A 15302-nucleotide genomic window follows, 5' to 3' on the forward strand; every position below is an offset into this window, starting at 1 on the left:
CACTGTTGCTTGCTCAGCTGCCATAGATGGCAGTTGGACTGGGTGGAATGGCTGAGGGCATGATGGGTGTAGCACGTGTGGAATGCCTAACATGAGAGTCCACAGGTGTGGGTGACAGGGAACAGTTTACATCGGTTGCTATGGAACCGTGATTGGCTTACACATCTTCAGAGCCCACAGGAGGCTCGCTGAGGAGAAATGGCAGCGATTTTTTAATAGACTCATGAAATCAATCCTTGAAGAACGTCTGGAGTCAAAGGCTAAAAAGGTTTGGCTGACTTAATGTTACATGATATATGTAAGCAAGTCATCTACAAGAACGTAAAATTAGCGTCGCTTTTCAGTCGGAGCTGATCACAAGAAACTACTCTTTAAGTCTCTCATTTAAGGTTGTTTATGTACATAGTAACAGAATGGCAACCCCTGAGCAAATCTACCAACAATGAAAAGCAACTAATTTTTCTAAAAGACGAAAGAGGGATTGTGAAGCAGAGAGACGTGAAGGGAGAAACGCTGCCTCTTATTTTTCTGAACTTCTAAAAAGAAAACCTGATGTTCTTCTTTTAAAACGTGTCTGCCTCTAGGTCTTTGGCACAAGCTGACTGTTGGGAGGGCCAGCAATCTATTTAATGACTGCATTGACGTCAATAGCATAACTGAAATACTTAGTAAGATGCATGATTCCAACTTTCAGGGGGTGTGTATTTCTAAGCAATGGGAAAATGAGAAGTGGATTCTCTGTGGGAATGAACTAGCCTTGCAGTGCCGGAAATGAAGCCACTATTGTAGCCAGGATCATTGGACACTAGTCAGTTAATTTGGGGTGGGCTGGGGGGGACTTTAAGTATTATCTGACAAAAGAACTATTCTTCATTTTCTCCAGCAGACTTCATGTATATTTTAAAGATCACAATATTTTCATTTACAATGCAAAATGACAGCTTATCTTGTTGGCTGTTCCCAGCTATCTGCAACAACATCAAGCTTCATTAGAAATTTCTTTTTAATTTTTTAAAAAGCTTTCACATTAAAAGCAAAACAATTGAGAGGCACCGTTGAGTTTCCTAATTTAGATTTCTACCAGTAGGAATCTACTGTGTTATGTTTTCAAAAACACACAGTGTAATCTAGCCAGTCTAAATTATTTTAAAGCCAGAGGAAGGACCATAGCTCAATGGAAGAGGCCATGCTTTTCATGCAAAAGATCCTGGGTTCAAAACCTGGCATTTTCACAAAGAAATAGCAGAGACTTGTCTGGAACCCTGAACAGCTGATGCCAGTAAGTATATATACAAGAGGTCAGCAAAATGGACTAATGGTTTAAGTTGGTATAAGGCAGTTTCCTATCTTTACCACCCATTTATTGGAAAGTGACCCCCTCTGAACTTTATCAGACAGGCTCATCTCTGAGTAGTCATGTTTAGGATTGTTGTGCAAGCCCAGACATTTCAGTGGCACATGCTTAGCTTTCCTGTTGAATCGGGAATTGTGGGTAGGAAGGTGGAAATATCTAAATTAATGGTTCTTGTTAGTCTGAGTAGCACTGAGTTAGAAACAAAAGAGGAATGTAAATGGGTAAAACTGATGGTAATTGCAGCCAGACAGGTTATAGTGAGTAATTGGAAAAATGCAGAAGAGCAAGGGGTGAACCAATGGAGGGAAAAATTGAAAAATATTATAATCTTAGAATATCTAACTGTGAAGATACGTAAAATGAAAGGGTTTAAGGTCAGTGAGAAGGAGGAGGATTGGTTTGAGAAAATATTGACTTACAGTATTTGGGCAGGTTTGAACAATTTGGGGCAATTAAAATGTTAAAAGTTAAATAAACCTTGTGGAGGGAGGAGTGTTAAGGTATATAGAATTGTACATATGGTTGATTTGAATATGTTATTATTGATTATGTATACCCAATGTATCAGCCACCTGGGGGTTTTCACTGTTTGTTTTCACTGTTTGTGTTTTGGTTGTTGGTAAAAAAAACCACACACAACCAAAAAAACTTTCCTATTGAAGTCTGTGTTACTTGCATGATTAATCTTGGCTTGCTTCTATCCCTCCTTACTTATGTGATGGTGATACTAGCCATTTTCAAGTATGTGTTAAATTTAGATATTTAGCATGAAACCACCCTACTATAAATTCTATATTAACATTTTTATTTTTTGCATCTGAACTGCTTTTCATAGAAGTAACATAACTTCTGATCTTTTTGTCACAAAGGCAGTAATTTTATATCCCTGTATTCCTAGTATAGAGCTGTCCTATTACTAGAGGTCAACTTAAATGGCTTCAGTTTAGACCTACCAGGATACAGTGAGTAGTACATGGGTCTGAGAGATTTAGGTTCAAATCCTGCACAGACTCATTCTGTGGCCTTAGGGAAATCACTGCTCTACCGTGATTCCTTTGTGCCTACCTCATAAGGTTATTTGTGCAAGAAAACCACAATGAAGACTATGAAGTACTCTGCAAGTGATATATGACAAACAGTTATAGTATTTTATCCTGCATAACTGAGTAGGTGCATGAATTAGCGTCTATATCCCAAAGCATCAGTATGCATACCCTGAGCTAGGTGAGAAAATCCTCAGAGATTGTCATGAGATTTGGGGCTATGATGGCAAATTCCTACAGCTCATTTACTATATGCACATCCATAATCTATATGGATTAAAATAAAAAGTTCTCAAAATAGTTGTACAATTTGGTTACAATGATATTTTAGATAATTTACAACCTAGCCATTTATCTTTTTCTTTGGACTTTCATGCACAAGAAGACACCCATATAAAAAGGTACATTTGATAGTTCATGTAAAGGCATGTGTCAGGGAACTGTCATCTGAGACGAAGGAGGTGAAAGGGCTCATGGAGGGTGAGAGAGACCACTCAGCGGAGGAGGGGACCAGCAGGGGGAGAAGTGGAGTTCCAAGGGAAAGTGAGTCGGAGGGAGAGCTCAGAGATACTTCAAGCGAGAACAGTGGGGGGGTTTCAGGACCTCCCGTAGGAACACCCACTCCTCGGCGGAAACTGTCACGCCGAGAGTCCAGAAGACGTGTTTCCGTTAAGGAGCTTTTATGCTGGAAGAAGTTCCGTAAACGCCCACTGTCCGATTCAACGAGCGATTGATGGAGCCACGCTTAAGGAGCTCCATCACAGACAGAGGTTTGGGAACTTAGCCAAACTCTGAGGGATCAGGATTTTACGCACAAGCAGCTCATCATCCCATCACAGCAATCGGACAGTCCCTGAAAGCAGCTTGTGCAGAGAGGCATCATGAGTGACCCAGCCGGAGCCGGAGGAGCAGGAGGAGCTGGAGAAGGTCCAACTCTGGAAGAAAGGTACAGAATGTTGGAACTCCAGCTAGCAATGCAAACGGCGAGGCTAGAAGAAAGGAGGGCGCAGGATGCAGAAAAGGCAAAAGGCGCTACACTAGCAAGAAAGATGCCAGGAATGGTGCAGAAGTTTGGGGGGGACCCCAGGAACTACCAAGCCTTTAGGACAGAGATGCAGTATGCTCTTGAACTGCAGTTTAATGACTTTCCCGATGAGGCATCGCGAGTGGGGTTTGTGATTGGCCATCTCGAAGGAGGGGCGAGAGACTGGGTCAGGCCCCTGATGGCAGGGAATAGTGACATGCTGAAGGACGCGAGGAAGTTTTTTCGCGCCATGGATTTGATGTTTTCCAGCGAGATTGAACAGGGACTGGTACGCAGACAATTGATGGCTTGCAAACAGGGGAGCCGATCGGTTCGTGAGTACTGGACTGAGTTTACAATGTTGATACATAGATTGGGGTGGGACCTATCGGCGGAACCCATTCAAATGCTATTTGAAGAGGGGCTTTCTTCGGCGGTGAAAGACGAACTTTCCCGGGCGCCCAGGGCGGAGTCTATGGACCAGCTGACCAAATCAGCGCTGACCATTGGAGCGCGCCAGGAGGCAAGAGCCTTGGAGAAGCGGGAGGGGAAAGGAGAGCGTTGGAGGGATTTCCGCATTCCAGAGATTCCAGAGCCAAGTTTCCCGCCCGGAGAGCCGATGGAAGTTGGAACAGCGCGCGCGCGCGCAGTTTCAAATCCCAGTGAAGGGAGGAAGAAGGAGGGAAAGAGCGCCAAGAAATGTTACCTCTGCCAGCAGCCAGGTCACTTTGCCAGAGTCTGCCCGCAAAGAAAGGAATGGCAAGGGATGGCGGGGGCTGTTGGGGGAAAGGAGGAGGAAGTCCAGGAGCCAGTAAAAGCCAACGCCTGTCTGCCTCTGTCAGGGCACTGCAGACAGGCCAAGGAGCAGTAAAAGTGCCCACTCCGGAACCTCCAAGACCAGCCCTAGTAATAGAGGTGTTGCTAGAGCTGGCAAACGGATACCCACTAAAGACCAAGGCGCTGTTAGACTCAGGCAGCTCCTGTAATTTTATGAGCAAGGAGTTTGCAGCGGAACACCAGATACAGACACTCCCTTTAAGCAACCCCCTGCAGGTCACCACGATCGATGGGAGGGAGCTGTTGGGGGGAGAAGTTAGCCTACAGACCGTCCCAATGGTTATGAGGGTGGCAAGGCACACCGAAAGGATAGCGTTCAATGTAGCCACCCTGGGAGGGGCGCCAGTCATTTTGGGAATGAGCTGGCTAGCGTTGCATGACCCGCTAGTGGGCTGGCATCAGAGAGTGGTGTCCTTTGGGTCAGGACATTGCCTGGAACACTGCAAAGAGGGAAAGGTGCCAGAAGGGGCAAAAGCCTCCATAGCAGGGACGGAAGTGGCGAACAAAGGGAAGGTGCCCAAACAATACGCTGACCTGAGCAAGGTCTTCAGCGAAAGGGAAGCAGATAAACTACCACCGCATAGAGACTTTGACTGCCAGATTAATCTGGTCCCTGGGGCCCAGCTACCCGTGGGCAAGCTGTACGCCATGTCAGACAGGGAAATGCAGGAGTTGAGGGAGTTTATTGACAAAAACCTGAAGAGAGGTTTCATCAGAGAGTCCAGAGCGGTGGGGGGCAGTCCAGTGTTTTTTGTGGACAAAAAAAACACGGATAAACCGAGATTGGTCGTGGACTACCGGGCCCTGAATGCCGTGTCAGAACCAGTGACTTTCCCCATGCCCAGGATTGATGACATTTTGACCAGGGTGAGGAAGGGAAAGATATTCACGAAACTGGACTTGAGAGGAGCGTACAACCTGATACGAATAAAGAAGGGGGATGAATGGAAGACAACGATGTTCACCCCCCTAGGGGCTTTCGAATATCTCGTTATGCCATTCGGATTGCAATCAGGCTCCGCCTGTTTTCAATCGCTCATGAACCATGTACTGGGACCTTTGCTCTACAAGAATTGCGTGGCATTCCTCGATGACGTGCTGATATATTCGGAGAATGAGGAGCAGCATGTGAAGGATGTCAGGGAAGTGCTGAGCCAGCTGCAAGCAAACCAGTTGTGGGTGAAATTGGAGAAGTGTCAGTTCCACACCAAGGAGGTGGAATTCCTGGGGTACCGCTTATCAGACAAGGGATTAGCCATGGATCCAGGCAAGGTCCAGGCGGTGCTGGAATGGAAGACACCGAAAACCAAAAAAGATGTGCAAAGGTTCTTAGGGTTTGGGAACTTTTACCGTAAATTCATCAAGAACTTTGCCCACTTAACGGCTCCCATCACGGACTGTCTAAGCAGCAAGAAGAAATTCGTTTGGACGGCAGAGGCGGAGCACGCTTTTGAGGAATTGAAAAAGGCATTCGCTTCGGAAGAACAGCTCCTGCATGTGGATTTACAAAAACCCATGAGAGTGGAAACTGATGCCTCAGACCGGGCGGTGGGGGCAGTGCTGCTTCAGCCAGGGAGCAATAAGTCGGAATGGAGACCGTGTGCCTTCTTTTCGCGTAAGCTGAACAAATCCGAGAGGAACTACACGGTATATGACCGAGAACTACTCGCCATTCACGAAGCGTTCCGGAGATGGAGACACTTACTAATTGGCGCACAGCATAAGGTGCAAGTGTGTACGGACCACAAGAATTTGGAGTATTGGAGAACAGCACGAGTGCTCAACCAACGACAAGTGAGATGGGCCCAGGAGTTCTCCAAATTCCATTTTGAAATCTGCTACGTGCCAGGTCCAGAAAACATCAGAGCGGACGCTCTCTCTCGCAAACCTGAATATTTGGAGGGGGAGGGAGCGCCAGAAGAGAGACATATTATCCCAGAGGACCACTGGGTGTGTGGTGCGGCCTGGGTGGGGCAAAGAGAACTGGTAGAGGGAACGGTAAATGATGAGTACGCCCAGGAGAAGCTCAGAGGTTTAAGGAGAGAGGGAGAAGACCCCGGAGGTTTTGAAGAAAGAAACGGGGCATTGTATTACAAAGGGGCACTATATATACCCGAAGGGGAATTGAGGGGGAGAGTACTCAAACAGTTGCACGACAATCCCACAGCGGGGCATTTTGGGCAACACAAGACCATGTGGTTGGTGACCAGGGAGTTTTGGTGGCCCAAGGTGAGGGAGGATGTACGGGAGTATGTGAGAAGGTGTGACCAATGCCAGAGAGCCAAAGGAGAAAGGCGGGCACCAGCGGGTTTATTAGAACCGTTACCCACACCAGAACGACCGTGGGAGGCGGTGTCGATAGATTTTATGACTGATCTGCCCAAATCCCAGGGGAAAACCGCCATACTAGTCGTAGTAGACCAGTTAACTAAGATGGGTCACTTTGTAGCTTGCTCACATGCAGTCACGGCGGAAGAGACAGCGAAATTGTTTGTAGAACATATTTTTAGGCTGCATGGCGCCCCCTTGAGGCTGGTGTCCGACAGAGGGAAACAGTTCACGTCCAGATTCTGGAGGAAGCTTATGAGCTTGTTGCACGTAGAGGTCAACTTTTCGACTGCCAGGCACCCTGAGACCAATGGGCAGGCGGAGAGGGCAAACGGTATCCTTCAACAATACCTGAGGTGCTATGTCAATGACAGAGAAAACGATTGGGTCGAAAAGTTGGCACTAGCGGAATTTGCTTACAATAATGCAGAGAATGTGTCCACCGGGATGAGCCCATTTTTGGCTAATTATGGGTGCCACCCCAGGGCGTTTCCAGGGGAAGGAGGAGAGAGATGGAGTGTTCCGGCCGCTGAACTTTTTGTAGAAGAAATGGAAGCGATCCATCGTCAACTCCAACACAACTTAGAAAGGGCCAAAGAAGAATATAAGAGGCAGGCAGACAAGAGCAGAAGGGAAGGTGAAACAATTAGGGTGGGGAGTCGGGTCTGGCTATCAACCCAAGGGTTGCCGTACAAGGGGGGTTGCAAGAAATTGAGACCCAAAAGATTGGGACCATTTGAAGTCATCCAACAGATCAACCCAGTGGCTTTCAGACTCCGGTTACCGAACCACATGAAACTGCACCCAGTATTCCACAGGTCATTACTGTCACCATACCGGGGGGAAGGTGAAGGGGTATCCACACGGGGGCCAGCCATAGAAGAAAGGGAAAGCCGCAACTATGTGGCGGAAATCATCGACTCCAGGTGGAAGGGGAATCAGGTGGAGTATTTGGTCGCGTGGGAAGGGGAACCAGAGTCAGAAAACACCTGGGTGAAGGCAGAGGAGGTCCATGACGAGGTCTTGATCGAAACGTTCCACCAAAGGTTCCCCAGGAAACCTCAGCCAGTAGCGAGGTTCCGAAGGGAGTACTTTGGCACCACCGACGATGAGGAGGAACTGGAGGGATTCAGGGAATCGGAGTTGGAAGGAGGTACCGACTCCGAGGAGGAGGAGTACTTGGAAACCGGGAACAGCAAAAGGTGGAGGGAAGTGTTCGAAACTTCGGAAGATGAGGGAGGTTCCTTCAGGGGTTTTGCTCCCTCGCCTCCCGCAGAGGAGGGGAGGGAAGGGGGTGAAGGGGGCCCTGGAGGGGAGGTGGATGTCAGGGAACTGTCATCTGAGACGAAGGAGGTGAAAGGGCTCATGGAGGGTGAGAGAGACCACTCAGCGGAGGAGGGGACCAGCAGGGGGAGAAGTGGAGTTCCAAGGGAAAGTGAGTCGGAGGGAGAGCTCAGAGATACTTCAAGCGAGAACAGTGGGGGGGTTTCAGGACCTCCCGTAGGAACACCCACTCCTCGGCGGAAACTGTCACGCCGAGAGTCCAGAAGACGTGTTTCCGTTAAGGAGCTTTTATGCTGGAAGAAGTTCCGTAAACGCCCACTGTCCGATTCAACGAGCGATTGATGGAGCCACGCTTAAGGAGCTCCATCACAGACAGAGGTTTGGGAACTTAGCCAAACTCTGAGGGATCAGGATTTTACGCACAAGCAGCTCATCATCCCATCACAGCATGTAAGGAGTTTAAGAAAAAGCCAGCTGATGCAGTAATAAAGGAAAAACACCATTTCACACCTGCTCGTAACAGCAGAGCTTTTACTATACTTAAAACCCATGAGCCTTGGGAAACTATGCAATTTGTTGCACACATCGACAAGCTAATGTTGCAAAGCATAAAAGCCAGATTTTGTACTGTTGGGCATGTAATTCATTATCATGCTGCATTTATTTTCTTTTGAAAACACTTGAGGAGCTTTCTCTTTTTGTCTCTCTCCCTCCCCACCCTCAATCTGTTTCTGTAACAATTCACTGTCATAATAAAATGATTCCATCCTTTAAAAATTATGCTACAGCCCCATCAGACTCAAGTAATACCTGCACAGTCCAATATTATATATGTCTACTCAGAAGTAAGAACTCCACTGTGTTCAGTGAGGCTCACTGACAGGAACTCATACTGGAGATGCCGATTTAATCTGTAAAATAATTCATCTCAGGGTGGTCTATAACATAATTTAGCTTTCAGTTCAAGTAAAACATTTATACCTAATTTGTTTATTTAGAACTATCCCCTTCTTTAAATAAACATTTATACAAGAGTTACATTACAGCTTTGTCTACTGCCAAAATATCACAGAATGATCACTCCAATATTCACAAGACAGTGATGCGGGATTGAGGATTTAGAACTATCCTAAACTTTCATTTTTCTTTCAACAGCAATGTTGATGATTAAAGAGTTTGCTTGTCCATTTGTACGAAAGGTCAAAATTGATTTTATTTTCTATAGTATTTTCACAGGTAAACATACTCCTTTTAAAAAAGAACGGATGCTAAGTCTTTTCCCCACTCCTTGTCCGTTTCACCTGAACTCCACCATACCTCCGGACTCATGGCATGGTTTAAGTTTCAAACATTTGGAATACCTTGATGGATTGTGTGTGTGTGTGTGTGTGTGTGTGACTGACTTAAATTCACAAACTGTTCAACTATAACATAGGAAAGTGCCTTATACTTTGGTTTACCTAGTTCATTATTGTCTACAGTGACGTCCAGCATCTCCCAGTATTTGAGATACAGGTCTTTCCTAGTCATACAAGGTGGTGTCATGGATGAAACCTGCAATCTTTTGCATGCAAAGCATTTGCTCAACCACTGACCTATGGTTCTTCCCCATGCTTCTTTGCCAGCCCCCACACTTGAGGGGAAAAATACGTATTTACCTGGTGGAGGGTAGAAGAGCTAAAGGCACCATAGCAGCAAATAGTGCAAGGAGCTTGACTATAAGTTCCAGCGTTCTTGGCAGGCAAGGATGTGTAGAACAGGTCATTTCAAGGCAAGGAGAGATTCCAAAATGCTCAGCAGTACTGTGCTGAAATCTGTCCTGTTCAATTTCTCGAAATCGTTCTTCATATGCAAAAGAGGCTTCCATTTTTTCTACCTCATTGTCCAGGCAGCTTAGAATTTCTGTGGGTTTTGAGCTTACCTTATTCCTGCAAGGTGGCCAAGGATAGTATATCTGTTTGCCTTTCCAGTAAACATTTCTCCAGCACTCTGCAGCGTGTCTCTGGCTGCTGTACTTCCTGAGCTGAAAAAGCCCTCTGGAAGGAAGTCTTCTCCTGGGCTTTGATTAAGTGCAGGCACCCAGGAGGCAGCAAAGTCAGACCACTGGCGAGATGATTTGAAGAATGAAAGGTCACTCACAATTCCTTCTTGGCCACCGCAAAAGTAAGGCAAGCATGACAAAAACCCACAACTCATCCACGATAATTTCATTGAAAGTTTCTTTTGCCTTTGATTATTTTTTGAATACAATTTCTTTTCTCACTAGCTGCTGGAGAATGGCTGAAAAAAACATATAGAAGAAATGCTACATCATGTTACTACCACTCAGCTATAATGAATATGCCCCATGCATCTACAGTGGTACCTCGGGTTAAGAACTTAATTCGTTCCGGAGGTCTGTTCTTAACCTGAAACTGTTCTTAACCTTAACTTTAACTAATGGGGCCTCCCACTGCCGCCGTGCGATTTCTGTTCTCATCCTGAAGAAAAGTTCTTAACCCGAGGTACTATTTCTGGGTTAGCGGAGTCTGTAACCTGAAGTGTCTGTAACCTGAAGCATCTGTAACCCGAGGTACCACTGTATTCCCATATGCATCCGAGGCTGACATAGCATGAGACTGCTTCCAGCTGATAGTGGAACTGCAACTTCTCAGAAGCATTAACAGCATGGAAGCAGCATGTAACTGTATGAATGCAGTGGTACATTTTTGCATATATATTTTTGCTGCCAAGGGTTGTGGTACAGCAACTTGGATCAGTAACAATATCTATTATATTACTGTTGCCTTGAACTAAAAGTTTGTCACACAGTTGCAGAACAGATGTTCCCACAAACTAGATTTATTTATTTGTCAAATACTTGCCTTTTTGACCCCTTAAGAGTCTTTTTAATTTGTGAAAACAGTTCTGTGTGTTCCTGTGGTCTGTAATTACAACAAAATTAAAGAGGGGGGGGGGAATCTGGCTGGATTTTAGGACAAAGCACAGGGTGTATTCCTAATGCATGTTATTCATCCTCTCTGTGGCTTTAAGACTAAGGAAAACATCTCATGACAAGACTGGACAGCTGTTTAAAAGAACATTAAATTAGTAGTATAGTGTAGTAACAGAATGTGAGCTGGGAAAACTCCAGTTCAAATCCTGCCCGAGCCACAAGCTCACTGAGTAGGCATAGGCAAGCCAGTATTTTTTCTGCCTCAGCTCCCCACTGGCAAAATGGAGATATTAGCAAAGGCCTACCTTACAGGGTTGCCATAAAGTTTTCTGCCATGTTGTGCATGAAGCATTTTCAATATTAAAAATGCACTAAACATTATATCTGTGTTGAATATTACTCTATCCTGTCCGAGAGATGGCTCCGTTGGTAGAGCATGTGACTCTTCCTCTCAGGGTTGTGGGTTGAGACCTCACATTGGGCAAAAGATTCCTGCATTGCAGGGCGTTGGGCTAGATTTATCTTTGTGGTCCCTTCAAACTCTACAATTCCACAATTCTACGATTCTATGCTCCGCTGTGGGGCAAAGAAACTCCTTGTATAATCTTTTAAGAAAACATAATGAGTGAAGAATTGCCGTTTGCTTGCCAAGTTCTGGAAATTCTATTTAGTGCCAAGAAATGTGTTGTGTTCATTTCCAGTGCAAATGCTGAACGAGGTCTGCCTCCTTCACCAAGGAACATTACACTTGTCAGCTGGCTTTAAGCATTTTGTGCTTCTCACAACAGGATACAAGTCACACTTCTAAAGCAAAGAGAACAATCTCCTCTGATTCAACTGATGTTAGTTGATTGTGTGTCTTCTATGATGATGTGAAGGGAGTACCTAGCCTTGTTAACAAGAGAAGCAACCCGTGATCGAAAATAATATTGATCTGCCAGGAAACATCACTCGTATACTTTAAATATTTGTGCATCTTTCTTAGACACTTGGACAAAATAAAAATAATTTTGCACCTAGTTTGTTACAGGCATGAGGAAACTGACCCTGCAGATGTTGCTGGACTACATGATTCCTGACCACTGGCCATGTTCTGGGGCTGATGGGAGTTCCTCACCCCTACTCTATAAGTATATTGTTTCAAATAATGGGCAAGGTAAACATGTATCTCCACTAAAATAAAACTTAAAAGCAAAGTACAGTAATCCATAGTGTAGTTTGCACTTAAAAAAAAAGAGAACCAAATTAGTGCAATTAATATAAAGAGACATGGTCGTATCCAACCAAGATGTCCTTTTTGCTTGCACAATGCAAATTCCTCTCCCTCTTCTGTTCATGCTCCATACCCATTCCAGATGTGCTCCGGGGACCGGAAGAACCCCCAGAACAGATTATGGAGGCACACAGGGAGAAGAGTATCCTTGCACAAATGGGGTGACCTTGTTGGAAACAACCCCACAGTAGAAGAATGCATATATTGAACTAGTGGTTAAGGACACGTGAAATTCTGAAATTGCTATGAATACAGTGGACAGCATTCAGGGGGGAAAAGGTATGCAAAGATCAATATTATCTCTTTAAACTACTGACTAGGATTAAATCTTAGGACTTATAATTGGGAAAATATTTTGAAGAGTCCAAGAATGTTTTCATGATTATCACAGCCTGAATTTTTATAGTCACAAGCCACATGGGTTGACACACCAGGGAATTATAACTTGATGTGTATTGTTTTCACTAGGCATAGAACTGTTTCTATTATTTGTATTTTTTTCTTCTCCCTGTGACTAAATATCAACACTTTGACCAGATATGTGTAGCAGGGATCTTTAAGGGGATCCTGCATTTTAAAAGAAAGCAGAAACAAAAAAGACCATATGTGAAATTATTGTCTTTCAAAGGAATACTTGTGAAATGATAAAAAGTAACATTGTGTTGGCATTTGGGGTGCATGGAAGAACTGGGAGCTTCTTCACTCATGATTACACAAGCAATATTCAGTATTGTTATACCTGAGCAGTCAAATGCCATACAACCATTGCTAAGGCATGAATGATGAGGATTGAACTGCATTTTTCAATGAGAAAAGATTGCTGTTTCAGTTTGAGGATGATTCAATACCCCGCCCCCCTGCATGAGAATCACAACAAAAAATGGGAAACAACACTGCTCCTTGTTTCTCAAACAACCTGAAAGTGTCAACAGAACCCCCACAGAGACGATAGTCTTTTGTTGGGTAAAATAATTTACTCTGCCATAGCATGAAACAGAAGCCAGAAGAAATAAATATATATAGATATATATAGATATGTATATATATATTGCTGACCCTACTGAAAAAAGTATTTAACTTCTTGATCTCTAGTCTTTCTTTTTTCTGAAAGCTGGCAAGAAATATGTCACATTTATCCAAACGAACAGAAACTCTCTTATTAAGTTTAATGGTTGCTGTCTGGGATTCTAAATGGCCATCTGTTTCCAAATTAATCACACTTCCTAAATTCGGGCACCATTTCCTCTCCCTGCCTTTTAGAGTAAACTAAACATTTAAAAATGTATGGATTTGCTTATGTACCATTGGAAGATAAGAACATATGTTGTTATTAGATGCATTATCCAAATATCAAGGCATGGTATTGATGGGAGCCCAATCACGCAGAGGAATTGCTGAACAAAGTGTTGGCTTTAGAAGCATAGTGGTAAAGTTGTACAGCCAACAGAACTGGGGCCAGGACTGGCAGTCTTGTGTCCTGGAAGCATGAAGTGAGTACTGGCATGTATAAAGAGCTGAGATGATGGTGACCTATGCCAATGACAATGTGTCCTATGAAGGAAGTTGGAAGGAACAAAAGGATGAGTGACAAAAGCCATGAGTAATTTCTAGAATTGTTAAGAGAAGCTGTCTTTGAGCTTCGTAGCAGTATCCTTGGTTCCAGCTGATGCCTCTTGCAGAAGAAGACAACAAGGCATAGCACTTGCACCAGTATCCCAGCACTGATCATCAGTAAAGGGTTTTTGTTGTTCTTGCTGGCAGCCATCTGTCTCAAGAGACAATGGAGAATGCCTCCGGGGCTGAAGTCAAACCGCTGCGCTAGCAGCAGCTAAGTGACTTCTCCAGGGCACAAGCCTGGGCAGTGTGTATGGAGGTCCTGGGCTGCCCAGATGACAAGACCCCTCCCCCCGGCCTCACTGATGTGGTCCAAAGGAAAGCAGAGCAATATGTTTGACACCAGCTTGGTTGCAGGAGTTGCTGGAAGGAGGCATACAAGGTCCATCCAATCATCTTAGGGACTCCACTCCCAAAGATATCCCACAAGGCAGCAAAGGTTTAGGATCAGAGTTTTCCTTCTCCTTGATGGGTTACCTTCTCAGATTGACAAGACCCATCTGCCCTTCACCTCCCCCTACAGCACGTGCAGAAAACTGCCTTCTTGACTGTTGGGACCCACTAATGGTCTTGTCCACTCAATCCGCCAGAGCCTGTCTTTGCATGTAGGGAAAGTCCCTAACTCACTAAGGGTTTCTTGAATGAAGGCTTATGTTTAGGGCTCTTGCATGGCCCAAGAAGGCATATACAGTTATGAGCAGGCCTGCTGCATGAAATTTGAAAAGGCTTTTTCATAGTCCAAGACGACTTATGAATGATTAATGAAATGCAATACAGTATTTCAGCTTAAGAACACACTGCCAACAGTTAGGTACAGCCAACATGGGGTCACCAACTTGTTGCCTTGTGGTGCACCTATGGCTGCAAAAGTCTTCCCTGTTGTCCACATGACCCCCTTTTCCCTGCTGAAATTAGGCTTCAAAGAAGCATTGGAGCCAATGGAATGGGTTGCTCTGCATGTTTAGTTGCAGGGTGTGTGTGCTGCCCATGAGTTTCTTCTGTTTGCCCCCAAAAGTTAGTGACCCCTGCTGTATCTGCACAAAGAATTTAAGACAGTGAAATGCATCACTTTGCTACAGAAGTCTCTATGTAAAGTTGTATAACCAGGTTGGTCACAAATCAAGTGTAAAGCCACCACACATTACATCACTGAATCTTTTCCTATATCTCTTCTTTTCTATTACTGTTTCCCCCTTCTTCCAGCTAATGTGTTGCATGCATATCTTGCCATCTGCTGGATTCTCTATATCCAGTTTTCTCAATGGACACTCACTAACCTTTCCACAATAACAATCTTCACAAACCATTGCACATTTTTTAAAAAGTGCTTCTCCTGGATTACCCACTCGGGTTACAGTGATAGAATTGTCAAATAGTTTTCTATCCACCTCTCATGAATGACCAGAAGAAATACAAAGAAACAAGGGGGAAGCACTGCAGTTCTGATTATATTCTGTACAATTATGACACAGATTTGCTCTATGCTGTAAATGTACCTAGCCCTGATGATTGAAATATTATATCTCTAATGGGTTTTAATGGAATCAATAGTACTGTTAACTGTTTATTAAAATAAAAAATTATTGCCACTTAAACACTGTTCGTTCAAC

The 15302-nt window shown here is 44.5% G+C and overlaps 1 protein-coding gene and 1 long non-coding RNA gene across 7 annotated transcripts in view; one reads left to right on the plus strand and one right to left on the minus strand.

The window, feature by feature from the left end:
* PDE4B (phosphodiesterase 4B) overlaps positions 1–15302 on the minus strand; it is a 255342-nt gene that overhangs the window by 43523 nt on the left and 196517 nt on the right. Inside the window, exon 1 of one of the 5 annotated variants that reach the window (XM_083621150.1) lies at positions 9792–9905. The exons of the other annotated variants lie outside the window; for them this stretch is intronic. The gene's annotated coding sequence lies outside the window, so the exon portion shown is untranslated. Of the gene's footprint in view, positions 1–9791; positions 9906–15302 lie in introns of those variants that run through there. 5 annotated transcript variants of the gene reach the window in all.
* On the plus strand, positions 343–15287 carry LOC310765761. 2 transcript variants are annotated; one of them, XR_014549777.1, is made up of 3 exons: positions 343–2826; positions 8318–10033; positions 10137–13094. It is a non-coding gene; the product is annotated as an uncharacterized lncRNA (long non-coding RNA). The 2 variants fall into 2 exon arrangements; XR_014549778.1 differs by having other exon boundaries at positions 817–1279; positions 9841–10033; positions 10137–15287.

This window comes from Podarcis filfolensis (genome assembly GCF_964270895.1).
Source record: "Podarcis filfolensis genome assembly, chromosome: 6".
In the NCBI taxonomy this organism is placed as follows: domain Eukaryota; kingdom Metazoa; phylum Chordata; class Lepidosauria; order Squamata; family Lacertidae; genus Podarcis; species Podarcis filfolensis.